This window comes from Amaranthus tricolor, chromosome 5 (genome assembly GCF_026212465.1).
Source record: "Amaranthus tricolor cultivar Red isolate AtriRed21 chromosome 5, ASM2621246v1, whole genome shotgun sequence".
In the NCBI taxonomy this organism is placed as follows: Eukaryota; Viridiplantae; Streptophyta; class Magnoliopsida; order Caryophyllales; family Amaranthaceae; genus Amaranthus; species Amaranthus tricolor.
In genome coordinates, this window is record NC_080051.1 from 4248956 (window position 1) to 4268168 (window position 19213).

The following is a 19213-nucleotide window of genomic DNA, read 5'->3' on the forward strand; positions in this document are numbered from 1 at the left end:
TCGACCAGCCCTCCTTCGGCTCAGCTTCTAGGAGTCCACGGGGATTGTTAGAATGGTTTTAGGACCTTGATAGCTAGATCCAAGTACCAAGATTCCATTTCCACTTTAGCCTAGGTCCTGGATGCATAGGTTTGGTCTCCACGGGTCGTGCAAGGTGGTCTGGTCACTAGTTTGATGCTGTCAATTTCGCGTTTTTATTTGTCAATTTCGCGCGTAAAGTAGGTCAAACATGGTTTGTTATGCACGAAACTTGGCACACAACACTATTTGGCATATATTATTGTGTTGAAATGGTTAGACTTGATAATAATAGTCATATGCTAGAAATTAGAAGTTAAGTTGCGATTTTATCCGTTTTGAAGCGTTTTTGTCAATTCCGCGCGTAAAGTAGCTCAAACATGGTTTGTTATGCACGAAACTTGGTACACAACACTATTTGGCATATATTATTGTGTTCAAATGGTTATACTTGATAAATATAGTCATATGCTAGAAATTAGAAGTTAAGTTGCGATTTTATGCGTTTTTAAGCGTTTTTGTGAATTTCGCGCGTAAAGTACTCAAACATGGTTTTGATGCGAAACCGGGGCTGATTAAGGCCTTGGTTATGCAAGGATTAATGTTGTGCGTAAGCTTTGATTAATGACACAGTCAAAAACTACAAATGATCATGAAAAGAACACGAAACAACCACAAACACTTAAACATAATTCTGATCTAGCAAACTGTCGACCAGCCCTCCTTCGGCTCAGCTTCTAGGAGTCCACGGGGATTGTTAGAATGGTTTTAGGACCTTGATAGCTAGATCCAAGTACCAAGATTCCATTTCCACTTTAGCCTAGGTCCTGGATGCATAGGTTTGGTCTCCACGTGTCGTGCAAGGTGGTCTGGTCACTAGTTTGATGCTGTCAATTTCGCGTTTTTATTTGTCAATTTCGCGCGTAAAGTAGGTCAAACATGGTTTGTTATGCACGAAACTTGGCACACAACACTATTTGGCATATATTATTGTGTTGAAATGGTTAGACTTGATAATAATAGTCATATGCTAGAAATTAGAAGTTAAGTTGCGATTTTATGCGTTTTTAAGCGTTTTTGTCAATTCCGCGCGTAAAGTAGCTCAAACTTTGTTTGTTTTGCACGAAACTTGGCACACAACACTATTTGGTATATATTATTGTGTAGAAGTTGTTAGAATTGAAAATCATAGTCATATTCTAGAATTTATGTGTTAAGTTGGGATTTTATGCGTTTTTAACCGTTTTTGACACTAACTTCTATTTTCTCTTAGTGCTTTCAACAACCTCCTTCTTCCGTTGACTGCGGCTACTACGCGCTGAAGTTTATGGACGTTATTATAAATTCCGTGAAGGAATTTGGAGTCGAAAATATAGATGCCGTAAGTATTTGTTACATTCTTAATTAAATATATTATTGGTAAAATCTAAATGTTTCTATATTAATAGCTTTTATTTTAATATTATAATATAGGTTTTAAACGACATTCCGAGGGAAACACGTGCTTTGAGAAGTGAAGAGATGCGCGAATTAAAAGACAAGATTGCCGTGTATCTTGCTAATATTTGTCCTTGATAAATTGTAATTAGTATATATATTGATTATTTTTTATAGTTTATTAATGTATATATATATATGTACGTACATATTATATTATATATATATACGGGCGAGAGTTTATTATTACAAAGAGATTAATGTTGATTATCTGTGATTATCATTGGATTAATCACTGTTATTACATTGTAATATTATTACATTATTATAAGGATTAAACGGAAAAAGAAAAAAAAAAAAGAGACTTATTGCTGCGGTTCGAGACCTGACCGCAGCAAATAAACCATCACTTATTGCTGCGGTTTTACCCCCTGACCGCAGCAAATAATGCTTCACTTTTTGCTGCGGTTTTTGCCCATAACCGCAGCAAATAAAACCACTTATTGCTGTGGTTTTTAACCGCAGCATTTAAATTAGGACATTTGCTGCTATCACTATTGCTGGGGGCCAAAACCGCAGCAAACAAGGTTTTTTCCACTAGTGCAAATAGTGTTGTGTGCCAAGTATCTTATCAAACAAACGAAGTTTGAGCTACTTTATGTGCGAAAGTGCCAAAAAAGCTTAAAAACGCATAAAATCGCAACTTAACACGTAATTTTGTAGCATAAGACTAGGATTTTAAATTCTAACAACCTCAACACAATAATATCTACTAAATAGTATTGTGTTCCATGTTTTGTGCAAAACAAACAAAGTTTGAGCTGATTTAGGCGCGAAAGTACCAAAAAAGCTTTAAAACGCATAAAATCGCAACTTGACACGTGATTTCTAGTATATGACTATGATTTTCAATTCTAACCACTTCAACACAATAATATATAGCAAATAGTGTTGTGTGCCAAGTTTCGTGCAAACAAACAAAGTTTTAACTACTTTATGCGCAAACGTGCCAAAAAAGCGTAAAAAGCCTTAAATAACACGTAAGTTCAAGCATATGACTATGAATTTAATTTCAAACCACTTCAAAAAAATAATAATTACTAAACAGTGTTGTGTGCCAGGTTTCGTGCAAAACAGACCAAGTTTGAGCTACTTTAGCCGCGAAAATGCCAAAAAAGCTTTAAAACGCATAATATCGCAACTTAACACGTAATTTTGTAGCATATGACTTTGATTTTCAATTCTAACTACTTCCACACAATAATATATACCAAATAGTGTTGTGTGCCATATTTCGCGCAAAAGAAACCAAGTTTTAGCTACTTTATGCGCTAAAGTGCCAAAACACTCCATAAAATCGCAACTTAACATGTAATTTCTAGCATATGACTATGATTTACAATTCTAACCATTTCAACACAATAATATATACCAAATAGTTGTGTGTGCCAAGTTTCGTATAATACAAACCAAGTTTAAGCTACTTTATGCGTTAAAGTTCCAAAATAATTAAAAATGCATAAAATCGCAACTTAACACGTAATTTCTAGCAAATGACTATGATTTTAAATTCTAACCATTTCAACACAATAATATATACGAAATAGTGTTGTGTGCCAAGTTTGGCGCAATACAAACCATGTTTGAGCTACGTTATGCGCTAATGTGCCAAAACACTTTAAAACCCATAAAATCGCAACTTAACACGTAATTTCTAGCATATGACTATGACATAGAATTCTAACCACTTCAACACAATAATATATACCAAATAATGTTGTGTGCCAAGATTCGTGTAAAACAAACCAAGTTTGAGCTACTTTATGCACAAAAGTGCCTAAAATGCTTAAAAACCCTTAAAATTGCAACTTTACACGAAATTTCTAGCATATGACTATGATTTATAATTCTAACCACTGCAACACAATAATATATACCAAATAGTGTTGTGTGCGGAGTTTCGTGCAAAACAAACCAAGTTTAAGCTACTTTAGGCGCGAACGTGCCAAAAAAGCATAAAAACCCTTAAATAACACGTAAGTTCAAGCATATGACTATGAATCTAAATTCGAACCACTTCAAAACATTAATAAATACTAAATAGTGTTGTGTGCCAAGTTTCGTGCAAAACCAACCAAGTTTGAGCAACTTTAGCCGCGAAAGTGCCAAAAAAAAAAAGCATAAAATTGCAACTTAATACGTAATTTCTAGCGTATCACTATGATTTTAAATTCTAACCCCTTCAACTCAATAACATATACCAAATAGTGTTGTGTGCCAAGTTTCTTATCAAACAAACCAAGTTTGAGCTACTTTATACGCGAAAGTGACAAAAAAGCTTAAAAACGCAAAAAATCGCAACTTAACACGTAATTGTGTAGCATATGACTAGGATTTGCAATTCCAACCACCTCAACACAATAATATATACTAAATAGTATTGTGTGTCATGTTTCCTGCAAAACAAACAAAGTTGGAGCTGCTTTTGGCGCGAAAGTACCAAAAAAACCTTTGAAACGCATAAAATCGAAACATGACACGTAATTTCTAGCATATGTACCAAATAGTGTTGTGTGCAAAGTTTCGTATAAAACAAACCATGTTTGAGCTACTTTAGGCGCAAAAGTGCCAAAAAAGCCTAAAAACGCATACAATCGCAACTTAATACGTAATTTCTAGAGTATGAGTATAATTTTCAATTCTAACCACTTCAACACAATATTATATACCAAATAGAGTTGTGCGCAAAGTTTCGTATAATACAAACCAAGTTCGAACTTCATTATGCGCGAAAGTGCCAAAAAAGCTAAAAATTGCATAAAATTGCAACTTAGCACGTAATTTCTAGCATTCGACAATGATTTTCAATTCTAACCAATTCTACACAATAATATATATACCAAATAGTGTTGTGTGCCAAGTTTCGTGCAAAACAAACCAAGTTTGAGCAACTTTATGCGTTAAAGTTCCAAAACACTTAAAAACGCATAAAATCGCAACTTAGCACGTAATTTCTAGAATATGAGTATGACTTAGAATCCTAACCACTTTAACACAATAATATATACCAAATAGTTTCAGCTGCTTTATGCGCGAAAGTGCCAAAAAAGCTTAAAAACGCATAAAATCGCAACTTAACACGTAATTTCTAGCATATGACCATGATTTACAATTCTAACCATTTCAACACAATAATATATACCAAATAGTTGCGTGTGCCAAGTTTTGTATAATACAAACCAAGTTTAAGCTACTTTATGCGCTTAAGTTTCAAAATACTTAAAAACGCATAAAATCGCAACTTAACACGTCATTTCTAGCAAATGACTATGATTTTCAATTCTTACCACTTCAACACAATAATAAATACGAAATAGTGTTGTGTGCCAAGTTTTGCGCAAAACAAATTAAGTTTGGGCTACTTTATGCGCTAAATTGCCAAAATATTTTAAAACCCATAAAATCGCAACTTAACACGTAATTTCAAGCATATGCCTATGACATAGAATTCTAACCACATCAACACAATAATATATACCAAATAGTGTTATGTGCCAAGTTTCGTGAAAAACAAACCAAGTTTGAGCTACCTTATGCACAAAAGTGCCAAAAGCGCTTAAAAACCTTAAAATCGTAACTTTACATCTAATTTCTAGCATATGACTATGATTTTGTAATTCTAACCACTGCAACACAATAATATATACCAAATAGTGTTGTGTGCGAAGTTTTATGCAAAACAAACCAAGTTTAAGCTACTTTAGGCGCGAACGTTCCAAAAAAGCATAAAAACCCTTAAATAACACGTAAGTTCTAGCATATGACTATGAATTTAAATTCAAACCACTTCAAAACAATAATACATACTAAATAGTGTTGTGTGCCAAGTAGCGTGCAAAACAATCCAAGTTTGAACTACTCTAGCGTATGACTATGATTTTAAATTCTAACCACTTTAACTCAATAATATGTACCAAATAGTGTTGTGTGCCAAGTATCTTATCAAACAAACGAAGTTTGAGCTACTTTATGTGCGAAAGTGCCAAAAAAGCTTTAAAACGCATAAAATCGCAACTTAACACGTAATTTTGTAGCATAAGACTAGGATTTTAAATTCTAACAACCTCAACACAATAATATATACTAAATAGTATTGTGTTCCATGTTTTGTGCAAAACAAACAAAGTTTGAGCTGATTTAGGCGCGAAAGCACCAAAAAAGCTTTAAAACGCATAAAATCGCAACTTGACACGTGATTTCTAGTATATGACTATGATTTTCAATTCTAACCACTTCAACACAATAATATATAGCAAATAGTGTTGTGTGCCAAGTTTCGTGCAAAACAAACAAAGTTATAACTACTTTATGCGCGAACGTGCCAAAAAAGCGTAAAAACCCTTAATAACACGTAAGTTATGACTATGAATTTAAATTCAAACCACTTCAAAAAAAATAATATTTACTAAACAGTGTTGTGTGCCAGTTTTCGTGCAAAACAGACCAAGTTTGAGCTACTTTAGCCGCTAAAATGCCAAAAAAGCTTTATAACGCATAATATCGCAACTTAACACGTAATTTAGTAGCATATGACTTTGATTTTCAATTCTAACCACTTCCACACAATAATATATACCAAATAGTGTTGTGTGCCATATTTCGCGCAAAACAAACCAAGTTTTAGCTACTTTATGCGCTAAAGTGCCAAAACACTTTAAAACCCATAAAATCGCAACTTAACACGTAATTTCTAGCATATGACTATGATTTAAAATTCTAACCATTTCAACACAATAATAAATACCAAATAGTTGTGTGTGCCAAGTTTCGCATAATACAAACCAAGTTTAAGCTACTTTATGCGTTAAAGTTCCAAAATAATTAAAAACGCATAAAATCGCAACTTAACACGTAATTTCTAGCAAATGACTATGATTTTAAATTCTAACCACTTCAACACAATAATATATACGAAATAGTGTTGTGTGCCAAGTTTGGCGCAATAGAAACCATGTTTGAGCTACGTTATGCGCTAAAGTGCCAACACACTTTAAAACCCATAAAATCGCAACTTAACACGTAATTTCTAGCATATGACTATGACATAGAATTCAACCACTTCAACACAATAATATATACCAAATAGTGTTGTGTGCCAAGTTTCGTGCTAAAAAACCAAGTTTGAGCTATGTTATGCACAAAAGTGCCAAAAACGCTTAAAAACCCTTAAAATCGCAACTTTAAACGTAATTTCTAGCATATGACTATGATTTATAATTCTAACCACTTTAACACAAAAATATATACAAAATAGTGTTGTGTGCCAAGTTTCGTGCAAAACAAATCAAGTTTGAGCTACTTTATGCACGAAAGTGCCAAAAAAGCATAAAAACGCATACAATCGTAACTTAACACGTAATTTCTAGGATATAACTATGATTTACAATTCTAACAACTCCAAAACAATTATATATACTGAATAGTGTTGTGTGCCAAGTTTCGTGGAAAACAAACCAAGTTTGAACTACTTAATTAGGCGCGAAAATGCCAAAAAAATGTATAAAATCGAAACTTAATACGTGATTTCGAGCATATGACTATGATTTTCAATTCTAACCACTTCAAGTCAATAATATATAGCAAATAGTGTTGTGTGCCAAGTTTCGTGCAAAACAAACAAAGTTATAACTACTTTATGCGCGAACGTGCCAAAAAAGCGTAAAAACCCTTAATAACACGTAAGTTATGACTATGAATTTAAATTCAAACCACTTCAAAAAAAAATAATATTTACTAAACAGTGTTGTGTGCCAGTTTTCGTGCAAAACAGACCAAGTTTGAGCTACTTTAGCCGCTAAAATGCCAAAAAAGCTTTATAACGCATAATATCGCAACTTAACACGTAATTTAGTAACATATGACTTTGATTTTCAATTCTAACCACTTCCACACAATAATATATACCAAATAGTGTTGTGTGCCATATTTCGCGAAAAACAAACCAAGTTTTAGCTACTTTATGCGCTAAAGTGCCAAAACACTTTAAAACCCATAAAATCGCAACTTAACACGTAATTTCTAGCATATGACTATGATTTAAAATTCTAACCATTTCAACACAATAATAAATACCAAATAGTTGTGTGTGCCAAGTTTCGCATAATACAAACCAAGTTTAAGCTACTTTATGCGTTAAAGTTCCAAAATAATTAAAAACGCATAAAATCGCAACTTAACACGTAATTTCTAGCAAATGACTATGATTTTAAATTCTAACCACTTCAACACAATAATATATACGAAATAGTGTTGTGTGCCAAGTTTGGCGCAATATAAACCATGTTTGAGCTACGTTATGCGCTAAAGTGCCAACACACTTTAAAACCCATAAAATCGCAACTTAACACGTAATTTCTAGCATATGACTATGACATAGAATTCAACCACTTCAACACAATAATATATACCAAATAGTGTTGTGTGCCAAGTTTCGTGCTAAAAAACCAAGTTTGAGCTATGTTATGCACAAAAGTGCCAAAAACGCTTAAAAACCCTTAAAATCGCAACTTTAAACGTAATTTCTAGCATATGACTATGATTTATAATTCTAACCACTTTAACACAAAAATATATACAAAATAGTGTTGTGTGCCAAGTTTCGTGCAAAACAAATCAAGTTTGAGCTACTTTATGCACGAAAGTGCCAAAAAAGCATAAAAACGCATACAATCGTAACTTAACACGTAATTTCTAGGATATAACTATGATTTACAATTCTAACAACTCCAAAACAATTATATATACTGAATAGTGTTGTGTGCCAAGTTTCGTGGAAAACAAACCAAGTTTGAACTACTTAATTAGGCGCGAAAATGCCAAAAAAATGTATAAAATCGAAACTTAATACGTGATTTCTAGCATATGACTATGATTTTCAATTCTAACCACTTCAAGTCAATAATACATACCAAATAGTGTCGTGTGCCATGTTTCTTAACAAACAAACCAAGTTTGAGATACTTTATGCGCGAAAGTGCCAAAAAAGCTAAAAAAACGCATAAAATCGCAACTTAACATGTAATTCTGTAGCATATGACAAGGATTTTCAATTCTAACCACCCCAACACAATAATATATACCAAATAGTGTTGTGTGCCATGTTTTGTGATAAACAAACCAAGTTTTAACTACTTTATGCGCGATCGTGCCATAAAAGCTTAAAAACACTTAAATAACACGTAAGTTCAAGTATGTAACTATGAATTTAAATTTAAACCACTTCAAAACAATAATACATACTAAATAGTGTTGTGTGCCAAGTTTCGTGCAAAACAATCCAAGTTTGAACTACTTTAGCCGCGAAAGTGCCAAAAAAGAAAAAAAAAACGCATAAAATCGCAACTTAATACGTAATTTCTAGCGTATGACTATGATTTTGAATTCTAACCACTTCAACTCAATAATATACACCAAATAGTGTTGTGTGCCAAGTTTCTTATCAAACAAACCAAGTTTGAGCTACATTATGCGCGAAAGTGCCAAAAAAGGTTAAAAACGCATAAAATCGCAACTTAACACGTAATTTTTTAGCATAAGACTAGGATTTTCAATTCTAACCACCTCAACACAATAATATATACTAAATAGTTTTGTGTTGTGTGCTAAGTTTCGTGCAAAACAAACCAAGTTTGAGATAGTTCAGCCGCGAAAGTACCAAAAAAGCTTAATAACGCATAAAATTGCAACTTAATACGTAATTTCTAGCGTATGACTATGATTTTAATTTCTAACCACTTCAACACAATAATATATACCAAATAGTGCTGGCTGTGTGCCAAGTTTTGTGCAAAAAAACCCAAGTTTGAGCTACTTTATGCGCGAAAGTGCCAAAAAAGCTTAAAACGCATACAATCGTAACTTAACACGTAAGTTCTAGGATATAACTATGATTTACAATTCTAAACACTTCAAAAAAATTATATATACTAAATAGTGTTGTGTGCCATGTTTCGTGCAAAACAAACCAAGTTTGAACTACTTTAGGGCGGCGAACGTGCCAAAAAAGCTTAAAAACCCTTAAATAACACGTTAGTTCTAGCATATGACTATGAATTTAAATTCAAACCACTTCAAAACAATAATACATACTAAATAGTGTTGTGTGCCAATTTTCGTGCAAAACAATCCAAGTTTGAACATACTTTAGCCGCGAAAGTGCCAAAAAGAAAAAAAAAAAAAAGGCATAAAATCGCAACTTAATACGTAATTTCTAGCGTATGACTATGATTATCAATTCTAACAACTTCAACCTCAATAATATATACCAAAAAGTGTTGTGTGCCATGTTTCTTATCAAACAAACCAAGTTTGAGCTACTTTATGCGCGAAAGTGCCAAAAAGCTTAAAAACGCATAAAATCGCAACTTAACACGTTAATTTTGTAGCATAAGACTAGGATTTTTAATTCTAACCACCTCAACAAAATAATATATACTAAATAGTTTTGTGTTCCATGTTTCGTGCAAAACAAACAAATTTTGAGCTGCTTTTAGGCGCGAAAGTACCAAAAAGCTTTAAAACGAATAAAATCGCAACTTGACACATAATTTCTAGCATATGACTATGACTTAGAATTCTATCCACTTGAACACAATAATATATACCAAATAGTTTTGTGTGCCAAGTTTTGTATAAAACAAACACAGTTTGAGCTACTTTATGCGCTAAAGTGCTAAAAAAGCTTTAAAACGCATAAAATCGCAACTTAACACGTAATTTTGTAGGATATAACTATGATTTTCAATTCTAACCACTTCAACACAATAATATATACCAAATAGTGTTTTCTGCAATGTTATGTGCAAAACAAATAAAGTTTGAGCTACTTTATGCACTAAAGTGCCAAAAACGCTTAAAAACCCTTAAAATCGCAACTTTACACGTAACTTCTAGCTTATGACTATGATTTTCAATTCTAACCATTTCAACACAATAATATATATACAAAATAATGTTGTGTGCCAAGTTTCGTATAAAACAAACCAAGTTTGAGCTACTTTATGCGCGAAAGTGCAAAAAAAGCTTTAAAACGCAAACAATCGTAACTTAACACGTAATTTCTAGCATATAACTATGATTCAGAATTCTAACCACTTCAAAACAATTATATATACTTAATAGTGTTGGTGTGCCACGTGTCGTGCAAAACAAACCAAGTTCGAATTACTTTAGGCATGAAAGTGCCAAAAAAAATGCATAAAATCGCAACTTAATACGTAATTTCGAGCGTATGACTATGATTTTCAATTCTAGCCACTTCAACTCAATAATATATACCAAAGAGTGTTGTATGCCATGTTTTTTATCAAACAAACCAAGTTTGAGCTACTTTATGCGCGAAAGTGCTAAAGAAGCTTAAAAACGCATAAAATCGCAACTTAACACGTAATTTTGTAGTATATGTCTAGGAATTTCAATTCTAACTACCTCAACACAATAATATTTACCAAAAAGTGTTTGTGTGCCATGTTGCGTGCAAATCAAACAAAGTTTGAGCTGCTGTAGGCGCGAATGTACCAAAAAAGCGTTAAAACGCATAAAATCGCAACTTGACACGTAATTTCTACCATATTACTATGATTTTCAATTCTAACCACTTCAACACAATAATATATACCAAATAGTGTTGTATGCAAAACTTCGTGCCAAAAAAACCAAGTTTGAGCTACTATATGCACAAAAGTGCTTAATAACCTTTAAAATAGCGACTTTACACGTAATTTGTAGCATTTGACTACGATTTATAATTCTAACCACTTCAACACAATAATATATACCAAATAGTGTTGTGTGCCAAGTTTCGTGCAAAACAACCAAGTTTGAGCTACTTTATGCGCGAAAGTGCCAAAAAGCTTAAAAACGCAAACAATCGTAACTTAACACATAATTTCTAGGATATAACTATGATTTAAAATTCTAACCACTTCAAAACAAATATATATACTTAATAGGTGTTGTGTGCCAAGTTTTGTGAAAAACAAACCAAGTTTGAATTACTTTATGCACGAAAGTGCCAAAAAAAAAATGCATAAAATCGCAACTTAATACGTAATTTCTAGCGTATGACTATGATTTTTCATTCTAACCACTTCAACTCAATAATATACACCAAAGAGTGTTGTATGCCAAGTTTTTTATCAAACAAGAAGCAAGTTTGAGCTACTTTATGCGCGAAAGTGCCAAAAAAAGCTTATAAACGCATAAAATCGCAACTTAAGCACGTAATTTCGTAGTATATGACTAGGGAAGTTCAATTCTAACCACCTCAACAACAATAATATTTACCAAATAGTCATGTGTGCCATGTTGCGTGCAAATCAAACAAACTTTGAGCTGCTTTAGGCGTGAATATACCAAAAAAGCTTTAAAACGCATAAAACTCGCAACTTGACACGTAATTTCTAGCATATCACTATGATTTTTATATTCTAACTACTTCAAAACAATAATATATACCAAATAGTGTTGTATGCAAAGTTTCGTGCAAAAAATACCAAGTTTGAGCTACTTTATGCACAAAAGTGCTTAAAAACCCTTAAAATAGCAACTTTATACATAATTTCTAGCATTTGACTATGATTTATAATTATAACCACTTCAACACAATAATATATACCAAATAGTGTTGTGTGCCAAGTTTCGTGCAAAACAACCACGTTTGAGCTACTTTATGCGTGAAAGTGCCAAAAAAGCTTAAAAACGCAAACAATCATAACTTAACACATAATTTCTAGGATATAACTATGATTTACAATTCTAACCACTTCAAAACAACTATATATACTTAATAGTGTTGTGTGCCATGTTTCGTGCAAAACAAACCAAGTTTAAAACTACTTTAGGCGCCAAAGTGCAAAAAAAAATACATAAAATCGCTACTTAATACGTAATTTCTAGCGTATGACTATGATTTTCGATTCTAACCACTTCAATTCAATAATATATACCAAAGAATGTTGTGTGCCAAGTTTTTTATCAAACAAACCAAGTTTGAGCTACTTTATGCGCGAAAGTGCCAAAAAGCTTAAAAACGCATAAAATCGCAACTTAACACGTAATTTTGTAGCATATGACAAGTAATTTATGTTCTAATCACCTCAGTACAATAATATTTCCCAAATAGTGTTGTGTTCAATGTTTTGTGCAAATCAAACAAAGTTTGAGCTGCTTTGGGAGCGAATGTACCAAAAAAGCTTTAAACGTATAAAATCGCAACTAGACATGTAATTTCTAGCATATGACTATGGTTTTCAATTCTAACCACTTCAAAAAAATAATATAGAGGAAATAGTGTTGTATGCCAAGTTTCGTGCAAAACAAACCAAGTTTGAACTACTTTAGGCGCGAAAGTGCCAAAAAAAATGCTTAAAATCGCAACTTAATACATAATTTCTAGCATATGACTATGATTTTCAATTCTAACCACTTCAACTCAATAATATATACCAAATAGTGTTGTGTGGCAAGTTTCTTATCGAACAAACCAAGTTTGAGCTACTTTATGCGCGAAAGTGCCAAAAAAGTTTAAAAACGCATAAAATCGCAACTTAACACGTAATTTTGTAGCATATGACAAGTAATTTATGTTCTAATCACCTCAGTACAATAATATTTCCCAAATAGTGTTGTGTTCCATGTTTTGTGCAAATCAAACAAAGTTTGAGCTGCTTTGGGCGCGAATGTACCAAAAAATCTTTAAAACGTATAAAATCGCAACTTGACACGTAATTGCTAGCATATGACTATGGTTTTCAATTCTAACCACTTCAAAAAAATAATATAGAGGAAATAGTGTTGTATGCCAAGTTTCGTGCAAAACAAACCAAGTTTGAACTACTTTAGGCGCGAAAGTGCCAAAAAAAATGCTTAAAATCGCAACTTAATACATAATTTCTAGCGTATAACTATGATTTTCAATTCTAACCACTTCAATTCAATAATATATACCAAATAGTGTTGTTGTGGCAAGTTTCTTATCGAACAAACCAAGTTTAGCTACTTTATGCATGAAAGTGCCAAAAAAGCTTAAAACGAAAAAATTGCAACTTAACACGTAATTTTGTAGCATATGACTAGGATTTTCAATTCTAACCACCTCAACATAATAATATATACCAAATAGTGTTGTGTGCCATGTTTCGTGCAAAACAAACAAAGTTTGAGTTGCTTTAGGCGCGAAAGTACTAAAAAAGCTTTAAACGCATTAAATCGCAACTTGACACGTAATTTCTAGCATATGACTATGATTTAAAATTCTAACCACTTCAACACAATAATATTTAGCAAATAGTGTTGTCTGCCAAGTTTCATGCAAAACAAACCATATTTTAACTACTTTATGCGCGAACGTGCCAAAAACGCTTAAATACCCTTAAATAACACGTAAGTTCTAGCATATGACTATGAATTTAAATTCAAACCACTTCAATAAAATAATACATACTAAATAGTATTGTGTGCCAAGTTTAGTGCAAACAAAAACCAAGTTTAAGATACTTTAGCAGCGAAAGTGCCAAAAAAGCTTAAAAACGCATAAAAACGAAACTAAATACGTAATTTCTAGCGTTATGGACTATGATTTTCAATTCTAACCACTTCATCACAATAATATATGAACCAAATAGTGTTATGTGCCAAGTTTCGTATAAAACAAACAAAGTTTTAGCTACTTTAGGCGCGAAAGTAGAAAAAAAGCAAACAAACGCATAAAAATCGCAACTTGACACGTAATTTCTAGCATATGAGTATGATTTTCGATTCTAACCACTTAAACACAATATTATATACCGAGTAGTGTTGGGTGCAAAGTTTCATAATATCTAGTATATGACTTTGACATTGATTTCTAACCACATTAACACAATAATATATACTAAATAGTGTTGGGTGCCAAGTTTCGTGACAAAACCAACTAAGTGTGAGCTGCTTTATGCGCGAAAAAACCAATAAAATCGCAACTTAACACGTAATTTCTAGCATATGACTATGACATAGAATTCTAACCACTTTTACACAAAAAAATACACCAAATAGTGTTTTTGTGCCATGTTTCGAACAAAAAGAAACCAAGTTGAGCTACTTTATGCGCGAAAGTGCCAAAAAAGCTAAAAAAACGCATAAAATCGCAACTTAACACGTAATTAAGTAGCATATGACTATGATTTTCAATTCTAACCACATTCACAAAATAATATATACCAAATAGTGGTTGTGTGCCATGTTTCATGCAAAACAAAACCAAGTTGAGCTACTTTATGCACTAAAGTTCGAAAACACTTAAAAACGTATAAAATCGCAACTTAGCACGTAATTTCTAGCATATGACTATGACTTAGAATTCTGACCACTTCAACACAATAATATATAACAAATAGTGTTGTGTGCAGAGTTTTCGTAAAAAAAAACCAAGTTTGAGCTATTTTATGCGCGAAAGTGCCAAAAAAGCTAAAAAACGCATAAAATCACAACTTAACACGTAATTTTGTAGCATATGACATTGATTTTCAATTCTATCCACTTCAACACAATATATATATTAAATAGTGTTGTGTGCCATGTTTCGTGCAAAACAAACCAAGTTTGAGCTACTTTATCCGCTAAAGTGCCAAAAACGCTTAAAAAACCTTAAAATCGCAACTTACAAGTAATTTCTAGCATATGACTATGATTTATAATTCTAACCACTTCAACACAATAATATATACAAAATAGTGTTGTATGCCTAGTTTTGTATAAAATAAACAAAGTTTGAGCTACTTTATGCGCGAAAGTGCCAAAAAGCTCTAAAACGCAGAAGAAATCGCAACTTAACACGTAATTTTGTAGCATATGACTAGGATTTTAAATTCTAACCACTTCAACACTATAATATATACCAAATAGTGTTGTGTGCCATGTATCGTTCAAAACAAAACCAAGTTTTGAGCTACTTTATGCGCTAAAGTTCCAAAATACTTAAAAACGCATAAAAATAGCAACTTAGCACATAATTTCTAGCATATGACTATGATTTATAATTCTAACCACTTCAACACATTAATATATACAAAATAGTGTTGTATGCCTAGTTTCGTATAAAACAAACAAAGTTTGAGCTACTTTATGCGCGAAAGTGCCAAAAAGCTTAAAAACGCATAAAATCGCAACTTAACACGTAATTAAGTATCATATGACTATGATTTTCAATTCTAACCACTTCAACAAAATAATATATACCAAATAGTGTTGTATGCCATGTATCGTGCAAAATAAACCAAGTTTGAGCTACTTTATGCGCTAAAGTTCCAAAACACTTAAAAACGCATAAAATCGCAACTTAGCACGTAATTTCTAGCAATATCACTATGACTTAGAATTCTAACCACTTAGCAACACAATAATATATACCAAATAGTGTTGTGTGCCAAGTTTCGTTTAAAACAAACCAAGTTTGAGCTACTTTTATGCGCTAAAGTGCCAATAATGCTTAAAAACCCTTAAAATCGCAACTTAGCACGTAATTTCTAGCATATGACTATGATTTATAATTCTAACCATTTCAACACAATAATATATACAAAATAGTGTTGGTGTGCCAAGTTCGTATAAAACAAACCAAGTTTGAGCTACTTTATTCGCGAAAGTGCCAAAAAGATTTAAAACGCAGAAAATCGCAACTTAACACGTAACTTTGTAGAAATATGACTAGGATTTTAAATTCTAACCACTTCAACACAATAATATATACAAAACAGTGTTGTGTGCCTTGCTTCGTGCAAAATAAACCAAGTTTGAGCTACTTTAAGCGCGAAAATGCCAAACAAGTTTTAAAACGCATAAAATCGCAACTTGACACATAATTTTCTAGCATATGACTATGACTTAGAATTCCATCAACTTGAACACAATAATATATACCAAATAGTGTTGTGTGCCAAGTTTCGTATACAAACAAACCAAGTTAGAGCTACTTTATGCGCGAAAGTGCCAAAAAAGCTTGAAACACATAAAATCGCAACTTAAACACGTAATTTTGTAGCATATGACTAGGGAATTTCAATTCTAACCACCTCAACACAATAATATTTACCAAATAGTGTTGGTCTGCAATGTTTCGTGCAAATCAACAAAGTTGAGCTGCTTTAGGCGCGAATGTACCAAAAAATCTTTAAAACGCATAAAATTTCAACTTGAAACGTAATTTCTAGCATATCACTATGATTTTCAATTCTAACCACTTCAACACAATAATATATAGCAAATAGGGTTGTATGCCATGTTTCGTGCAAACAAACCAAGTTTTAAAATACTTTATGCGCGAAAGTGCCAAAAAAGCTATGACTATGAATTTAAATTGAAACCACTTCAAAACAATAATACATACTAAATAGTGTTGTGTGCCAAGTTTCGTGCAAAATAAACCAAGTTTGTGATACTTTAGCCGCGAAAGTGCCAAAAAAGCTTAAAAACGCATTAAATCGCAACTTAATACGTAATTTCCAGCGTGATGAATATGATTTTCAATTCTAACCACTTCAACACAATAATATAAACCAAATAGTGTTGTGTGCCAAGGTTCGTACCATACAAACTAAGTTTAAGCTACTTATGCGCGAAAGTGCCAAAAAAAGCATTGAAACGCATAAAATCGCAACTTAACACGTAATTTTGTAGCATATGACTAGGAATTTGAATTCTGACCACCTCAACACAATAATATTTACCAATAATGATGTCTGCCATGTTTCGTGCAAATCAAACAAAGTTTGAGCTGCTTTAGGCGCGAATGTACCAAAAAAGCTTTAAAACGCATAAAATCGCAACTTGACACGTAATTCTAGCGTATCACTATGATTTTCAATTCTAACCACTTCAACACAATAATATATAGCAAATAGTGTCGTATGCCAAGTTTCGTGCAAAACAAACCAAGTTTTAACTACTTTATGCGCGAAAGTGCCAAAAAAGCTATGACTATGAATTTAAGTTGAAACCACTTCAAAACAATAATACATACTAAATAGTGTTGTGTGCCAAGGTTCGTGCAAAACAAACCAAGTTAGTGATACTTTAGCCGCGAAAAGTGCCAAAAAAGCCTAAAAAACGCATTAAATCGCAACTTATATACGTTCAATTCTAACCACTTCAACACAATAATATATACCAAATAGTGTTGTGTGCCATGTTTCGTATAAAACAAACCAAGTTTGAGCTAGTTTATGCGCGAAAGTGCCAAAAAAGCTAAAAAACACATAAAATCGTAACTTAACACGTAATTTATAGGATATAACTATCATTTACAATTATATATACTAAATCGTGTTGTGTGCCTAGTTTCGTGCAAAACAAACGAAGTTTGAACTACATTAGGCGCGAGAGTGCCAAAAAAAATGCATAAAATCGCAACTTAATACATAATTTCTAGCGTATGACTATGATTTTCAACTCTAACCACTTCAACTCAATAATATATACCAAATAGTGTTGTGTGCCAAGTTTCGTATAAAACAAACACAGTTTGAGCTAATTTATGCGCTAAAGTGCCATAAAAGCATTAAAACGCATAAAATTGCAACTTAACACGTAATTTAGTAGTATATAACTATGATTTTCAATTCTAACCACTTCAACACAATAATATATACCAAATAGTGTTGTCTGCCATGTTACGTGCAAAACAAACAAAGTTTGAGCTACTTTATGAACTAAAGTGCCAAAACCGCTTAAAAACCCTTAAACGCTTATGACTATGATTTTCATTTCAAACCACTTAAACACAATAATATATATACACAAAATAGTGTTGTGTGCCAAGTTTCGTATAATACAAATCAAGTTTGAGCTACTTTATGCGCGAAAGTGCCAAAAAAGCTTTAAAATGCAAACAATCATAACTTAACACGTAATTTCTAGGATATAACTATGATTCAGAATTCTAACCACTTCAAAACAATTATATATACTTAATAGTGTTATGTGCCAAGTTTCGTGCAAAACAAAACAAGTTTGAATTACTTTAGGCACGAAAAGGCCAAAAAAATACATAAAATCGCAACTTAATACGTAATTTCTAGCGTATGACTATTATTTTCAATTCTAACCACTTCAACTCAATAATATATACCAAAGAGTGTTGTATGCCAAGTTTTTTATCAAACAAACCAAGTTTGAGCTACTTTATGCGCGAAAGTGCCAAAAAATCTTTAAAACGCATAAAATCGCAACTTAACACGTAATTTTGTAGTATATGTCTAGGAATTTCAATTCTAACCACCTCAACACAATAATATTTACCAAATAGTGCTGTGTGCCATGTTGCGTGGAAATCAAACAAAGTTTGAGCTGCTTTAGGCGCGAATGTACCAAAAAAGCGTTAAAACGCATAAAATCGCAACTGGACACGTAATTTCTACCATATCACTATGATTTTCAATTCTAACCACTTCAACACAATAATATATACCAAATAGTGTTGTATGCAAAATTTCTTGCAAAAAAAACCAAGTTTGAGCTACTTTATGCACAAAAGTGCTTAAAAACCCTTGAAATAGTACCTTTACACGTAATTTCTAGCATTTGACTATGATTTATAATTCTAACCACTTCAACACAATAATATATACCAAATAGTGTTGTGTGCCAAGTTTCGAGCAAAACAACCAAGTTTGAGCTACTTTATGCGCGAAAGTGCCAAAAAAGCTTTAAAACACAAACCAATCGT